The following is an 18,175-nucleotide window of genomic DNA, read 5'->3' on the forward strand; positions in this document are numbered from 1 at the left end:
TCTGATAAGTGAGAAGGAGATGTTATTATTTATACTGTGATACATGGTTAGGGATATTTGAATTTAATATTACAAAAATCTATACTTAATTAAATTGTATATTACTAGCCTAAAAAGAAATAGTATTTATTATCTTTCCATCATTAAAAAAAGGTAAGTAACTAGAGTATTATCTTTCTAAAAATAGTTATCAAATAATGAAATTTCCATAATGATTTTAGAAGTTGGAGATTGTGATGTTATGACATTTCAAAGTCTGATTGATTCATATATGAAAGCATATATATGTTCTAACTCCAAAAAACATATACACAAATATATATATTCCCTCTAGATTTCAATTTTGACCTCGATCCGATATAATATATACTATATATAAATTTAAAATATTAGTAGAGAGCTAACAAATATGAAGTATAATTAATAAATAATACTCCATTTAAACCTACCAAATTGCCCTGATTCGGATCCCGTTACTCAAAGGCACCTAGTGCGGGGTTCTAAATATCTCTTGATATTTGGTGACAAATTAAAAATTTAGGGTGCACAATGAATTATTAAAAATTGAATTGATTCGGGGTGACATCAGCCCACTATAGAGGGAAGCCTCTCTCTATGGCAATGCCTCTATACCGGGGCTGACAAAATCAAAACGTAGAAAAATTGATGTTTTTTATTTATGTTTTCCCTATTTTGTAATGATAAAATAGATGAGGGTTATCCCAAAATTCCTCCCAAGACACCCGTAGTCTGATAACCATGGAGGGAAGAGATTCCAGCATGGGAAAGGCTAAAGCCAAAGCTTTTCAATCTACTTTCACCCGAATTCGCCCCTACGGAGCCAGAAGCTTGAGTTCTGAGTTCTTCATCAGTTGCTTGGCATCCACATAGGCTATATTCTTTTAATTAAATATTAGACCAGTATCTAATCATATTATATCTTGTGGATTGTTAGAAATTACATGCGTAGGCCTTTGGACACAGAGTTTGGAGTATTGGCGCGGTACCCAATTCAAATGTACCAGTGTGGTATCCGATCTTACAAAAAAATCATATATCATAATGACAACCACAATGAATAGCAATCACACTTATACAACCAAACAACACATTTATTGCATGCAATTTGATCACAATTATTATTTCAATTCTAGTCCTTCCTTTTTTTCTAATGATATATCATGCATGTGATACTAACAAAGTAGTTAACAAGTATATAAAACATCAACGGGAAAAACTACCTCAAAACAAGCATGAATGCTCTAAAGAACCTCGACTTTCCCTTTTTGATGTGTCTTGGTTTCTTATTGGTCTTAAACAAATACAAAATATAATAATAAATGAGCAATGGCCTAAAATACCTAGATTATAACTCAAATCCTAACCCTTGGCCAATTCCATGATCATTTCACCCAACTAGGGTTTTTTCCACCATTAGTTTCAGGTCAAGAACTCTCTCCTAAGATAATTATTATAAATTCTAAGATCCAAGAATCATCATACAAGTTAGGCGAGTCACTAACTACCTTTATTGCAGGAATTGATAGAAAATTGAAGAAAATAGCCCTAAGTCACCTCTCTCTCTCTCTATCTCTCTCTCTCTCAAGAACGAAATTGCAAAAATAAAAACAGTTTTAGGACTTTTCTATCTTCAATTTGCAATCTGCCCGCCATAGTGGGATTTTCCCTACCATAGCGGCTTGCAAAGAAATAGAACTCAGAAATTCTCCCCCAAACCCCCATTTCGCAACGCAACTTTAAATTTTAGCATTCCAAAACTCATTATGCCAAGTCAGGAATTCTACTCACCCGATTTCACTTTCAAAAAGTCATACGGACTCCTTAACACCTTAGGTATTATAACCCCAATCCATTCTCGGATTGCACTATATCTCACCTTACTCATATTTCATCTGAGACTGGCCTAGAATGAAATTTTTTAAGTTACTATCAAAAAAGCTTTCTAGACAAATTCTTTCACCATTTAGTCTCATAACAACGAAACGGATCAATATTAAAGAATTATCAATATTTAAGAAGCTGAAATACAATATTGAAATGTGACGTTTTCAACATATTAAATGAAGTTTTCATTAGGGATGTCAAATATGTGTTACACTCTATTTTTTAGTAAGACTTTGTCCCATTGAATTTTTCTGGTAAAGTTTTTTAATGAGGCAGCACGCAAAGTGTATTATAAGATGTGTGTACTTTCTTTTCTTCAATAAGCTTTTTTTCCGCTGAATCTTTCTAGTAAAATTTTAATGAGGCACACTATCTATGAGCATTCGAATCGGGGGCGGGGTTTTTATGAATTCATTTTGTTATGGATGTTTCATTCAATAAGATTGTAACTAGCGGATGATTTATATTCTATAAAAGTGTATTCTTCACATTTGTGAAAGACAAACTTGAAAATATTTAAATAAAATGATTTCTACATTATACTCTCTATATTTCTTGTTTCTTATTTCTTATTACTTATTACTTATATTTTATAACAACATCTTTATTTTATGAGTCATTATGATTCCATCCGGCAAAGTGTTCAAATTATCTATAAAATAAACTATGGAGAATCTTATGTAAATAACTTGTGTTGCTTCAATTTTTCAAAAATATTGTTGCGTCTCAATATGATCCTTAAAAAATGTTATGTTGAAAGATCTAACATGCACTTTGAAAATAACTAAAAATATTTCCTCTGGTCCATTTCTGTTGGGATGCTTATTAAAACTATCTAATCTAAAATATTTATTTCGTTTATTTATATTTGTATTTATAGAAAAAATAGTTGTTTATTTTTACTTATCCAAGTTTAAAAAATCAAGTAATAATTTATCCCCTAGTTCCTAATTTATCCTTATTACTAAGTCATTTCTCAAAGTATTAAATTTAAAATTATATTCAAAGAGTGATATGATTTTTTTGACATTTGATTGATTATATTCAATATTGAACATATAAAAATGGCCGAAGGAAGTAACTGTTATTTTAAAAAATCAAAATATGATTAATTACTTCTCTTTTATTCTATCTTTAAAATTAATCTACAAAATAATAAACATTTTATCTTATATCTTTTATATATAAAAGGATCCTTAGCCCAGTGATGTGGCGCCACACCAGCGCAAGATCCTCAATTATCTTTAATTACTATTTTTTTCAATTTTTCAGGAAAAAACAAAGTCCCTTAAAATAAAAGCACCGCTTCGGCAAATGCCCCATAATCTAATCCCGAATCAAGGTTAGTATTTTCTATTTTGATGATCTTATTATTTTTATTAAAAAATATGATCTTATATTATAATATTATATGTAAATTAATCATCAATTGATCTATTTATTTTGTCATATCAATCTTGAATTATTGATGTTATATTTATTTTTGGAGAAATTACACATCAATTGACCTCTTCACCTTTGATATACTTCTTGAATTGTTAATTCCCTTGAGATTATATTTTGAATTTGATTATATGTCTAAGCCTTGTTCAATGATCAATGGAATAGTCTATGTCTCATGTCTTGGAAAGTATGAGAATTATTCAAAAGATGTATTTTTGTTGAGATAAAAGATACTTTATGCAATGAATAACTTTGAGAACACATGAATTTTTGTAACAAACTGTTCCTGTCATTATGGATAGGACAATGGAGAAGTATTTTGGGCTAGAAAACTTCGGTTAGTAATTTTAAAAATATTTAGCCTAGGCCAGACTTGGAAGAATTCTGAGTCAAGTGAGTATAGGGTGACCTTGTGAATAGTGGAGGATTGAATCTCTAATTTGGTTGGGTAATTTAATAGCCAAGACGATACAGAGAATTTACGGCTTCACGGGATCGCATTCGGGAGAGTAAAACTCTCAAAACTAGACTTAGCGTGAAGGGTATAATTTAATACGTCTTTGAAAGGGGTGTGTTGTGAAATGGTGTTTTTGATCTCAAACTCTGAGCTCATTGTTTCCTTATATCCCTCTAGAGCGGGATGGGTCCCTTCAGAGAGGGACAGCATGAATTAAGATGAGAAAGACCCCATAAACGGTTTCATTCTGCAAAAACTATTCCTAAAACGATTGGAGGTGACCTAGGGCGATTTTCATTAATTTTCCACGGATTTTTATGCTTAAAGTAAGGATTTTACTCCCTAAACTCATCCTTCGAACCCTAATACTCATAAACTAGGATGGGTGATCATTGTGGGAGGATTTGGGCTTGTGGGTAAAGGTGAAAAATAGTCCTAGGGTAAGATTAAGATCATGGGTTTGGCCTAAGATGAGAATTGTGCTATTTTTCATGATAGTTAGGCCATTTTATTGATCCTTTATATGTATTTACTAGTTTATGACCACTCATGGGTCCTGTGATGACGGGCACTGAGCATGACATGCTCACCAAATTTCTAAAGCTCAAACCTCTAGTCTTTTATGCTACTGAAAATGAGGACGCTTACAAGTTTATCTTTGACTGCTACGAGCGGTTAGATAAGCTAGGTATATTGCACCAGTATAGAATGGAGTTTGTATAATTTCAGCTGCAGGTGAGGTCAAACAGTGGTGGAGAGCTTATGTAGAATTTCATTCTCCAATGTTGCCTCCACGTACTTGGGTTAAATTTCATTCCTTTTTCCTAGAAAAGTATGTGTTATGTACTTTGAGGGACCAAAAGAAGGATAAATTCATGGTACTGGAGTAGGGAGGGTTATTATTGGCTACTTATGAGGCCAAGTTTTATGTGTTGTCTAGGTATCCTACTCAGTTGGTCACTACAGAGAAGGAGAGGATCAGGTTATTTGTGAAGGGGTTGAATCCCGAGTTACAGATGATGTTAGTTCATATGACTTTGTGAGACAGGAGTTTCAATGATGTCACTAATTTTGTAAAAAAGGTAGAAAGTGTGAGAAGAGATGGGCAGGACAAAGCTTTAGCTAAGAAGCCCAAGAGTAGAGATAATTTCCAAGGATCCTATTTTAGAGGTTCAGGTAGGACGATAATTGCAACCCGGCAATTGAAGGTGCATGAGAGGAACTACCCGACTGATAATTTGGAGTTGGCTGCGGTAGTGTTTGTACAGAAAATCTAGAGGCATTATTTATATGGCTTCAAGTGTGTGGTGTTTACTAATCACCACAGCTTATAGCATGTGTTCACCTAGAAGGACTTGAATTTGAGACAGCGAAAGTGAATGGAGTTGCTCAAAGACTATGATGATAGTATCCAGTATCATCCAGGTAAGGCTAATATGGTAGCAGTTGCGTTGAGCCAAAAACCAATTAGCGTAAGCAGTCTAGCCTATCTAGGAGCCCTTAAGCGGCCCTTAACTAGAGAAACTCAATCCTTGGAAGCCAGTTTCATAAGGCTAGGCATCTCAAAGAAGGGTGGGGTAATGGCCAGTGTTGATCTAAGGCCTATTTTTATAGAGGAGATCAAGGCCAAGCAGTTTAAATATGTTAATTTAAATGAAATTAGAGGAAAGGTATTGATGGGCAAGGCCTAAGATTCAACACTTGATGGAGGTGGGTGCTCCACTTTAGGGGAAGGATTTGTGTTCCCCGGGTAGATAGCTTAATTCAGAAAATTCTGCCTGAATCTCATGGTTCGTGATACTCTATTCACTCTGCAGTAACTAAGATGTATTAAGACTTGAAACGTTTATATTGGTGGTTGGGTATGAAGAAAGACATAGCTGAATATGTAGCCAAGTGTCAGAATTGCTAACAGTTGAAATATAAACTTCAAAGACCTGCAGGTTTACTACAAATAATGTCCATTCCTGAAAGAAAGTGGGGGTGAATAGCTATGGACTTCGTAGTGCGACTTCCCAAGACTTTGAGGAAGTATGACTCCATTTGGGTGGTGGTTAACAAGATGAAAAAGTCAGCATACTTCATTCCGTTAGAGTGGACTATAATGCAGAATAGTTGGCAAGGATATATGCGAAAGAAATAGTAAGGTTCCACGGGGTGGCCCTCTCTATAATTTCAGACTGGGATACGCAGCTTAATTCTAAATTTTGGGGGAATTTGTATAAAGAGTTGGGCACTCAACTCACTTTCAATACAGCTTTTCATCCATAGCTAGATGGGCAGTCAAAAGGGCAGTCAAAAAGGACTATCCAAGTGCTGAAAGATATATTGAGGGCATGTGTGATCGACTTTGGGGGATACTAGACAAGTTCCTGCCTTTATGTGAGTTCTCCTATAACAGCAGCTACCACTCCAGCATTGAGATGGCACCATTCGAAGCCCTTTATGGAAAGAGGTGTAGGTCTCCTATAGGGTGGTTTGAATTTGGAGAAATAGAGCCATTGGGGGTAGATATAGTAAGGGATGTTCAGGATAAGGTAAGGAGCATCCAAGCTAAGCTTCTAGTGACTCAAAGTCCTCAAAAAGAATATGCTGACCGTAAGGTGAGGGATATGAAATTCGAGGCTGGTGATCACGTACTTCTAAAGGTGTCACCCATTAAAAGGGTAATGAGGTTTGGCAAAAAAGGTAAACTCATTCCTCACTATGTTGACCCTTTTAAAATTCTTGACTGTGTAGGGCCAGTGGCATACCGATTGTCCTTATAACATAGCTTTTCTGGGGTACACCCAGTATTCCATGTATCAATATTGAAAATTTACCATGGGAACTACATCATTAAATAAGGCTCGGTGTTGTTAGACAAGGACCTTCGATATGAGGAAGAGCCAGTTGCAATCCTTTATCGTGACATTCTGAAGTTGAGGACTAAAGAGATCAATATAGTTAAAGTGCAATGGAAACGTTTTTCGGTGGATAAATCTACTTGGGAGACTAAGAAGGACATGCGAGAAAAGTATCCTCAACTGTTCATCGAAACAAGTACTACTCTATCTCTACTTAGCCTTGTTTTCCCTAGTTAGTCACTCAGGAATGACTGATGGGTATATTGGTATCTATTGTAACAATTTATCCCCATTGTCATGGATAGGCCAATGGGGAAAGATTTTGGTCCAGAAAACTTTGGGTAGTAACTTCGAAAAAATTTAGCATAGGTCAAACTTAGATAAATTTTGAGTCAGATGAAGTCAATGAAGACCTTGTGAATGGTGGGGGATCAAATCTCTAATTTGATTGGGTAAGCTGATAGACAAGACGATTGAATCATTTACGGCTTTGCAAATTTGCATTCGGATGAGTAAAACTCTTAAAACTAGACTTGGCATGAAGGGTATAATTTAATACGTCTTTGGAAGGGGATGTATTATGAAATGAGGCCTCGGAGCTAAAACTCCGAGCTCACTGTTTAGCATATCCCGCCAGAGTAGAATTAGTCCTGTCAGAGTAGGGATGCCAAAGCAGGATAGGTCCCGTCAGAGCGAGACGGTCGCAAATTAAGAACCAGAAAAACCCCAAAAATGGTTTCATTCTACAAAAAATTATTCCTAAAATAACAAGAGGCGACCTAGGGCAATTTTCATTAATTTTCCATGAATTTCCTCCTTTAAAGTAAAGATTTTACTCCCTAAACTCATTCTTCGATTTCTAATTCTCATAAACTAGGATGGGTGATCATTGTGGGAGGGTTTGGGCCTATGGCTAAGGGTGGAAAATAGCCCTAGGGTGGGATTAGGATCATGGGTTTAGTCTAGGATGAGAATTTTGTGTTATTTTTCATAATAGTTAGACCATTTTGTTGATCATTTATATGTATATACTGTTTTTAGACCAAGAACAAGCGCAACGAACCCAGAAAGGAAAAGCTCTTGTATTTCAAGGTTTATGAAGCTCGAATTCAAGGTAGGTGATGGTTTTATTTCCCATATATGTTTTATGTACTTGTTAAATTGCTTCATTATATGCATATGTGTCTATGAATAGGGAAACATTCTAGACTTTATGTGAAATGATCACTTGCTGGCCTATTTTGTGATGAACCTATTCTCGGTAAAATAATGTTGACTGTGGCTGTGAAATTATGATTGCTTATATGTTTGGGTCGGGTGTCATATTTTTACACATATTTGGTTCGGGTATCACGTTCCAACATATATTCAGATCTAGTGTCACGTTCTGACATAAATCAAGGATTCAGTGACACGTTCCGACACAAGTTTAGTATTTGTAGATCCCATGAGAGGATCCTTAAGTGAAATTGCATGATATGGACTTGGATGAACTGTGATCTTGTTGAGTACTGAATTTGGTGAAAATGGTTAACTTATTATGTATATATGTGCTTATTGTGTTGAGTTTACTTGTCCATAATCTGCTTACTGGCTAACCGAGTGATCCTACCAGTACACCATTAATTTTATGTACTAATACTACATTTGCTATGTCATTTTTGAGTGCAGGTCATATTCATCCTCTGTGGAGAGACCTCATTTAGAGGAGTGACAATTGTTCGAGTTCAAGAGTGAGCTGTTTCTATCTCGCTGTCATGGAACTCTCTCTTATTTCTAGTCCTTTTTTCAGGAACTAGATTCAAACACTGTTTAGTTCATAGTAGACTGATTTGAGTGAGAGAAAATGGGGGAGAGTGAGTGTTTCTTTATTGTGATGGTTGCGTTGTACTTGTCTAGTTAAGGATAGAGGTGTGGAAAAAGAGCGAGATGAGACCCTGTGATGTACAATATATAGGTAAGAGTATGTTAGTGTGTCTCTGGGTAAGATATCATGCAATGATTAAGGTAGAAGTGTTAAAGTAAGCCTAACAATTCTTAGATTTGGTTGAGATGAGTAGAGTGATAGGCTTGAGTGTGTGGTTGTCACTGTGAAAGTGATGGTAGTAGGCTATTGATGACTTTTGGGGGAATGATTGGATGTACGTGAAGGATTTTATGAGGCTTGGAAAGAAGAAGAAGTTTGGACACCGATATATTGTCCTTACAAAATTGTGAAGAGGATTAGGGATGCCACCCATGAATTAGAGTTACCTTCTGAGTTAGCCGTCTTTCGTCTGGTGCTTCATGTCTCGATGATCGAAGGAGTGCTTGGGATATCTTTGTTGGTAGTTCCCATTGAAAGTACTGAAATCAAGGATAGTCGGTCCTATGAGGATGACATAAAGACCAAATATCCACTTCTATTCGTGCCTAATGATGAGAATGTTAAAGGTAATGTCCCTACTTTTGACTTGAACTGATTTGCCTATTCTTGAGTCTGAATAGTTGATTGTCTAGATTGCTTGATTTGGTTGATTGGTTGATTTGATTGAGTCTCGATTTTTATTCAGGACACAATTCCATCTCTGGTTGATCTTCATTCGAGGACTAATGATCCCAAGAGGAAGATAATGTAACACCCAAAAACAAAATCGCCAAGACTCAAACCATTCTTCATATGCGTATAGACTCGAACTGAATGACTTATAATTATATATATGAGTTAGGATTAATTCCTAAGTATTTTAAGGATATTATTTTTGGATTAGGTTTATGAGAGATCTCTAACACCAAGCCAAGTTCAAAGGATTTCATTGGGCTAAATTTTCGGATGAGTCCATATAAGGGTCAACTTCAAACAACCATAACTTTCAGAATATTAAGAGTTAGGTCATTCATAGCTATAAAATTAAAGATATTTGAATCTTCTTTCCAACTCCACTGATTTTTCCTCATTCTGAATTCGGAGTAAAAAGATATGACCTTTTTACTAGAGACCATAACTGCAGCGATTTCAGGCCTGCCGTCGAGCATCACTATAGCGCCCAAAATCAGCTACAATAATTTTGGCTCTGGCGTCTGAACACATTTTTCAAATTTTTTCTTAAGAAAAGGCATTCCGGAATTTTCTCCACCAATTCCAAATATAACCCTAGTCGTTTTGGGCTAAAATTTAGTTCCCTCATAATATCCAAGGAGGTTTTCCTCTCCTTCACCTTAGGAGATTTGAGAGAAGAGACTAGAAAGGAGAACAAGAGCTAAGATTTAGGATCTTCAAGCCATGTCTTTGATTCTTGGTGAGATAATCTTCATTCCAGGTATGTAAGGCTACTCATAATGTTGGATCGAATTCATCCACATGCCCTACATCTTCCTTGAATTGAGTTGAGTTGAGTTTTGAGGTTCCATGAGTTGAGTTCTTGATTTATCTATAATTTCTATTGAGTTTTATATATAAATTCATATGCATTAATGATGTTCTTGAATTGAGTTTTGTTGAGAGTATGGATTCATGTATTCATTCACATTAAACCAAGATGAGATTTCATATTTTTCATAATTTGTCTTGAGGATGAGATTGATGGTTTCATGTATAAATAAAAATATATCTTCCAAAGTGAGATGATTGTGTATAACAAAAGTTTCAAGTGCATACTATAAATTTCAACACATTCCTCATAAAATAATAACCGGGTTTAATGTACTAATGAGAATCTTACATAATTGTTCATCTAAGGCAAACTAATTGTCCTTGTCTATTGATTGTAATTTACATTTCTACTCATTAAATATCACGACCTGATCCATCGTGAGTGGCACCTACACTAATCCTCCGATAGGAGAACCAATACTAACTCAACTAAGATATGCAAGAAACCCAAAAAAAAGAGCTCAACAAGTGTAAACATTTAAAAATATATTTATAAAGCTGAGTTTTCATAAACTTATGCAATTTATTAAAAATACAAATATTATTCCCTAAAATCTGAAAGTCATTGTACCAAAATTCTATAAAATGGTCTAGAATAAAGGGATGAAACCTCAAAATAATAAATATAAAACATTGCCTAACAGGTATGAGTCCGAAAAGAAAGAACTAAGCACTACAATGAACCCACGGTAGCCTAAAAAAACTAGCTCACCTTTGAATTCGACGATCACAAGTCTCCTAACTGAGGTATCTCAACAGCCAGCTGAATATGTCCTATACTCAATAAAGAAAGAGCAACTGCAGTATCAGTATACAACCACAATGTACTGGTCGGATCCATGCGGCTAATTGAAGTGAATGAGATATGAACAAGCAACTACAACATAGTAGGGGATATAATATACGATCACATAACAGCTAATGCAACACCTGAATTCTAGTCCTCACATTCGAATCATTACACCAATGAACATAATTAGTCAAGATGCAACATTCAAATAATGGTCCTCTCATGAAACTCATACCCAACTGTTAGTGTAGCAGTGTGGTACCCATTCCAATAGTTAGTGTACCATCGTGGTACCCTTTTAAAATACACGGGCATGGTACCCAATCTAATTATACCAGCATTGTACTCGATCCAAATAAATCAGTGTGATACGCAATCCAATATGAAATCACATATCACAATGATAACCACAATGAATAGAAATCACACTTGCACAACCAAGTAAATAGTCATTGCATGCAATTAGATCACAATTATCATTTCAAGTCATGTTATTTCTTTCTTTCCTATTCATATATTATGCATCCAAGACTAAATAAAGTAGCTAACAAACACATATAACACAATGGGAAAGCACAACCATCACCTACCTCGAATAAAGCTTGAAAACTCTATCAAATTGGAGTTTTTCCTTTTTCCAATGTTTGGTTCATTCTTGGTCGAAAAAAACAACGAACACAAGTAATTAATGAAAATGGCCTAAATTACACCTAAAGCTTGGCCAAGTTCATGATCTTCTCATCCAACCAGGGATTTTTCCACCATTAATTTTAGGAAAAAGGCCTTCCCCTAGGAGAATTTCCATAGATTCTAAGGTCTAACAATCGAATTACAATTTAGAGGATTGCTTAACTTACCTTTACCAAAGAAATTGGTGAAAAAATGGAAGGAAATAGCCCTAGGTTATCTCTAGCTCTTCAAAACTGAAGTTGCAACTATAAAAATAGTTTTGGGACTTTTCCGACTCAAAACTCGCGAATATCCCGCTATAGCGGCCCTCAGTGCGCTATAGCCATGGTGGGATACAGCCTGCTATGGCGGCTTGTACTGAGACAGATATTTGAAATTCATGTCCAATCCTCCATTTTACAACACAAACTCAAACCTTGATGTTCTAAACTAACCTCTTCACACCAAATTTAATTTTGGAAGTTATACTCACTCGTATTCACTTTTGTAATGCCCTATGGATTCCATAACGTCTTAGCTACTAGATCAAATAATAAAAACTCAGAAATCAACCTCAATCTATTATCAAATTATCTTAGACCTCACCTGACTTAGATTTCATCCAAGTCTGGCTTAGTCTCAAAATTTCTAAGTTATTAATCAAAAGTTTTCTAGCCCAAATTTCTTTTCCGTTGGCTCATACATAACGACAGGAATGGGTCATTACATTAAATTAATCACTATTATATTCATTATATTTTTTTTTTGGGGGGGGGGGGGGGTAATTACCTTTTCTTTTTGTCCATTTATTTTTTATAGAAATACTAAAGACCCCCTTGAATTTGTAGCTTTTTATGTAGTGTTACGGCCCTAAACCATTGTGATTGGCACCCACTCTAATCCTCCAGTGGGAGAATCACTATTACAACCCATACTAAGCAGTAATAACAAGAATTAAGCAATTTAAGATGTGGGAACATGTTACTTAAAGACAAAGTGCTGAGTTCCCATAAACTCAAACAAAGACACTAAACTGGCGGAAAATACCCCTAGAACCTGAAAGTCATTGTATCAAAACTCTTACTAAAACAAGTCTAAAGAAAAAGGAGATGCAACCCCAAAAATCATAAAAATAAACAATGCCTGAAGAGTCTAAGCCCGTAAAGGAGGGACTAAGATTAAGAAAAATTCATGGAAGCCTAAATGAACTGGCTCACCTTTGAACTATATAACTCAACGATTGTAACTCGAGGTCTCTCAACAGCCGCCTAAAGATTCTATGTACTCAACAAAAAACTAGCAATTGTACTATCAGTACACATATATATAATACTTTACCACTTATTATCTCATAACAATACATATACATATACACAGGTTAACAGTCTCAAGTTCAATACAACAGTCAAAGAATGGCTCTCTTATGGAACCCATACTCAAACTGTTAGTATGTCGAAATATGACACCCGATCCAATAGTATGTTGGCAGGTGACACCTGGTCCAATATTACGTCAGAACGTGACACCCGATCCAATTAACCACAAGCATAATCACAATGAATAGTCTCACATAGTTACAAATACCAATTAATAGGTTCATTGCATACAATTGATCATAAACAGTCATTTCATTTGGTTTATTTCACCAAATATCTCTAAATCACACGATTCATAAAGTTTATTGGAATCTATTCTAAACTTAAATCTTGTCAACTCTCATACCAAAGGGAACTTTACCCAGGCACTAATACCCTAACAAATGTTACAAGGAGCACATCACCCTCATTCGAAGAGAAGTAACCATAAAGTATCTCACAATCAAACACAAGAATCAATACACCCAAATAAGTATGCAAGGATGCTTATTCACAATGAATAATTGAGCATCAGTCACATTCATCGACAATGACATCAGTGTCACACTCGCACTGAAAATGACATCGGCAACACACTTTTGCCAGCAATGATCTCGACATTACACTCTCGCCGAAAATGACCTCGGCATCACACTCTCCATCTCATTAAGCTTTCACACTTTTCAATCACAATCATAGCAACACATTGCCTTTTTATTAACCTCATTCATTTATTAAGATCAACCGATAACCCAACACGTCAACCCGACAACATTACCCATATGAACCCAACGAACGTGGTGGATTTTGACGAACTTAAAAATTAAAGTCACTTAGACAGTATTTAAATAGATCGATATATCTAATATTTTGGGAGCTTGGAAGCTCCGATTGAACTAATTCTCAACGCGTAATGTTGGGAACGTGATTATATCTTTATTTTTCTCATTTTCCAAGAATATATATTGTTTTTTAATGTTTTGATTCACATAAAAGTATTATAGCATGTTTAAGACTATAAATTTTAAAATTCTTATAATACACTAATATTATAATACATTAAAGATCATAAATTTTAAAATTTTAAAATTTCTCATTTATTGATTACGCTTCGCGTGAAGTTAAGATATACCATATAAATTAAAATCAAATGGATACTCAAAAATAGTAATTTATTCAGTTGACCTTTTTTTCTCTTTTTTTAGTTGTTATTTTGGAACAATGGAACTGATTTTATTGACTAGCTTCGTAACTCCCATCTTAAATATCTTAAGGAGAATATATTTAATTTTATTTCAAAAGAATATTCATCAAACCTTGATCTTATTAAAAAGAAGCATATTTTATAGAATTAAAACATCCATTATAATTCAGGAAAAAGGATGAAAATTCCCTTTAAAAATTTAATTATATCTTTCATAATTCTTTTTTTGTAGAAATTAAGCTAAGAACATGTGCAGTGACATAAAGTCTTTTGTCCAACTAATTTACAAATTCCACCACGCTCACATGATCCAGGGTCGCTAATGCATAGTTTCCAACATTTTCCATCTTTATCTGGATCATCATCTTCACCTGCTATACATGGACTGATCTCTGGGTGATCCCTACAACACTTGGAGTCTGCATCAGCTATATTATTGCAACCTACAAAATATGTGAGGAATGAAAATGATCTGATAAAACATAGATAAATCAATTAATGAATGTTAAAATTACCTATGAAAAGTATAAGGACTACAAAAATAAGAACTAAACAACTCTTGATGGCCATGCTTATAGTAGAAAAATATTTGAGAATGTTTATGCTTTGTTCTGATAAGTGAGAAGGAGATGTTGTTATTTATATTGTGAGACATGGTTAGGGATCTTTGACTTTAATATTAAAAAAATCTATACTTAATTAAATTGTATATTACTAGCCTAAAAAGGAATAGTGTTTATTATCTTTCCATCATTAAAAAAGGTAAGTAACTAGAGTATTATCTTTCTAAAAATAGTTATCTAATAATGAAATTTCCATAATGATTTTAAAAATTGGAGATTGTGATGATATGACATTTGAAAGTCTGATTGATTCATATATGAAAGCATATATATGTTCTAACTCCAAAAAACATATACACAAATATATATATTCCCTCTAGATTTCAATTTCGACCTCAATCCGATATAATATATACTATATATGAATTTAAAATATTAGTAGAGAGCTAACAAATATGAAGTATAATTAATAAATAATACTCCATTTAAACCTACCAAATTGCCCTGATCCGGACCCCCGTTACTCAAAGGCACCTAGTGCGGGGTTCTAAAAATCTCTTGATATTTGGTGCCAAATTAAAAATTTAGGGTGCACAATGAATTATTAAAAATTGAATTGATTCGGAGTGACATCAGCCCACCATAGAGGGAAGCCTCTCTCTATGGCAATGCCTCTATACCGGGGCTGACGAAATCAAAACGTAGAAAAATTAATGATTTTTATTTATTTATTGCCTATTTTTTTTATGACAAAATAGATGAGGGTTATCTCAAAAGCCCTCCCAAGACACCCGTAGTCTGAGAACCATGGAGGAAAGAGATTCCAGCATGGGAAAGGCTAAAGCCAAAACTTCTCGATCTACTTTCACCCGAATTCGCCCCTACGGAGCCAGAAGCTTGAGTTCTGAGTTCTTCATCGGTTGCTTGGCATCCACATAGGCTAGATTCTTTTAATTAAATATTAGACCAGTGGCTAATCATATTATATCTTGTGGATTATCAGATTCAACATGCGTAGGCCTTTGGACACACAGTTTGGAGTATCGGCGCAGTACCCAATTCAAATGTACCAGCGTGGTATCCGATCTTACAAAAAAAATCATATATCATAATGACAACCACAATGAATAGCAATCACACTTATACAACCAAGCAACACATTCACTGCATGCAATTTGATCACAATTATTATTTCAATTCTGGTCCTTGCTTTTTCCTAATCATATATCATGCATGTGATACTAACAAAGTAGTTAACAAGTATATAAAACATCAATGGGGAAAACTACCTCAAAACAAGCATGAATGCTCTAAAGAACCTCAACTGTCCCTTTTTGAAGTGTCTTGGTTTCTTATTGGTCTTAAACAAATACAAAATATAATAATAAATGAGCAATGGCCTAAAATACCTGGATTATAACTCAAATCCTAACCCTTGGCCAATTCCATGATCATTTCACCCAACTAGGGTTTTTTCCACCATTAGTTTCAGGTCAAGAACTCTCTCCTAAGATAATCATTATAAATTCTAAGATCCAAGAATCAACATACAAGTTAGGCGAGTTACTAACTACGTTTATTGCAAGACTTGATAGAAAATTGAAGAAAATAGCCCTAAGTCAGCTCTCTCTCTCTATCTCTCTCTCTCTCAAAAAGGAAATTTGCAAAAATAAAAACAGTTTTAGGACTTTTCTGTCTTTAATTTGCAATCCACCCGCAATAGTGGGATTTTCCCCGTCATAGCGGCTTGCAAAGAAATAGAACTCAGAAATTCTCCCCCAAACCCCCATTTTGCAATGCAACTTTAAATTTTGGCATTCCAAAACTCTTTATGCCAAGTTCGACATCGAGAGTTCTACTCACCCGATTTCACTTTCAAAAAGTCATACGGACTCCTTAAGGCCTTAGGTATTAAAACCCCAATCCTAAAATACCTGGATTATAACTCAAATCCTAACCCTTGGCCAATTCCATGATCATTTCACCCAATTAGGGTTTTTTCCACCATTAGTTTCCGGTCAAGAACTCTCTCCTAAGATAATCATTATAAATTCTAAGATCCAAGAATCAACATACAAGTTAGGCGAGTAACTAACGTACCTTTATTGCAGGAATTGATGGAAAATTGAAGAAAATAGCCCTAAGTCACCTCTCTCTCTCTATCTCTCTATCTCTCTCAAGAACGAAATTGCAAAAATAAAAATAGTTTTAGGACTTTTCTGTCTTTAATTTGCGATCTGCCCGCCATAATGGGATTTCCCCCGCCATAGAGGCTTGCAAAGAAATAGAACTCAAAAATTCTCCCCCAAACCCCCATTTCGCAACGCAACTTTAAATTTTGGCGTTCCAAAACTCTTTATGCCAAGTTCGACATCGGGAGTTGTACTCACCCAATTTCACTTTCAAAAAGTCATACGGACTACTTAATGCCTTAGGTATTATAACCATAATCCATTCTCGGATTGCACTAGATCTCACCTTACTCATATTTCGTCTGAGACTGGCCTAGACTGAAATTTTTTAAGTTACTATCCAAAAAGCTTTCTAGCCAAATTCTTTCACCATTTAGTCTACTTATAACAACGAAATAGATCATTACAGTTGCCTCGAGCAATTTGTACTTCCTTCGATCAATCTATAATCGCATCAACATATCAATCTCGTGTTAAATTCCTTATTAAGGCCAATCTGTGACTAATTTAAATACACATCCATCAGGGTTTCATGTTTGACTCTAAGTTCGACGAATTATCTCTACCCATGCTATGTGTAACCTTGCTACTTTTTATACATCTCTAGGGTATTAAATTTAAGTACCTAAAGGAATTGGATAACTTTATATCTGAATTTTAAAAGATTGACTCCAACCCCTTAAATGTTTTTCTGTATGCCATTTCGTAGGATTTTGACCCATTAGGTTCTTATTCTTATATTTTATTTTATTTTATTTATGTGGATAAAAGACTTATTTTTCCACTTTTAATTTGGGTATTTCAAGATAATGTCAGTTTCATAGTTCAGCTAAAAGGAAGATATATAATAGGATACAGAACAAAAATATTTCATTAAAAAAAAATTCACATATGATCTGCAACACAATGGTTATATATATGTTCAACAAATTCATTCACGTGATAATTTGACAAATTTCTTTACTAAAGCATTATCAATATTTAAGAAGCTGAAATACAATATTGAAATGCGACGTTTTCAACATATTAAATGAAGTTTTCATTAGGGATGTCAAATATGTGTTACACTCTTTTTTTTAGTAAGACTCTGTCCCATTGAATTTTTCTGGTAAAGTTTTTTAATGAGGCAGCACGCAAAGTGTATTATAAGATGTGTGTACTCTCTTTTCTTCAATAAGCTTTTTTCCGCTGAATCTTTCTAGTAAAATTTTAATGAGGCACACTATCTATGAGCATTCGAATCGGGGCGGGTTTTTATGAATTTATTTTTTTATGGATGTTTCATTCAATAAGATTGTAACTAGCGGATGATTTATATTCTATAAAAGTGTATTCTTCA

Source organism: Solanum dulcamara, chromosome 6, assembly GCF_947179165.1.
Source record: "Solanum dulcamara chromosome 6, daSolDulc1.2, whole genome shotgun sequence".
NCBI classification, from domain to species: domain Eukaryota; kingdom Viridiplantae; phylum Streptophyta; class Magnoliopsida; order Solanales; family Solanaceae; genus Solanum; species Solanum dulcamara.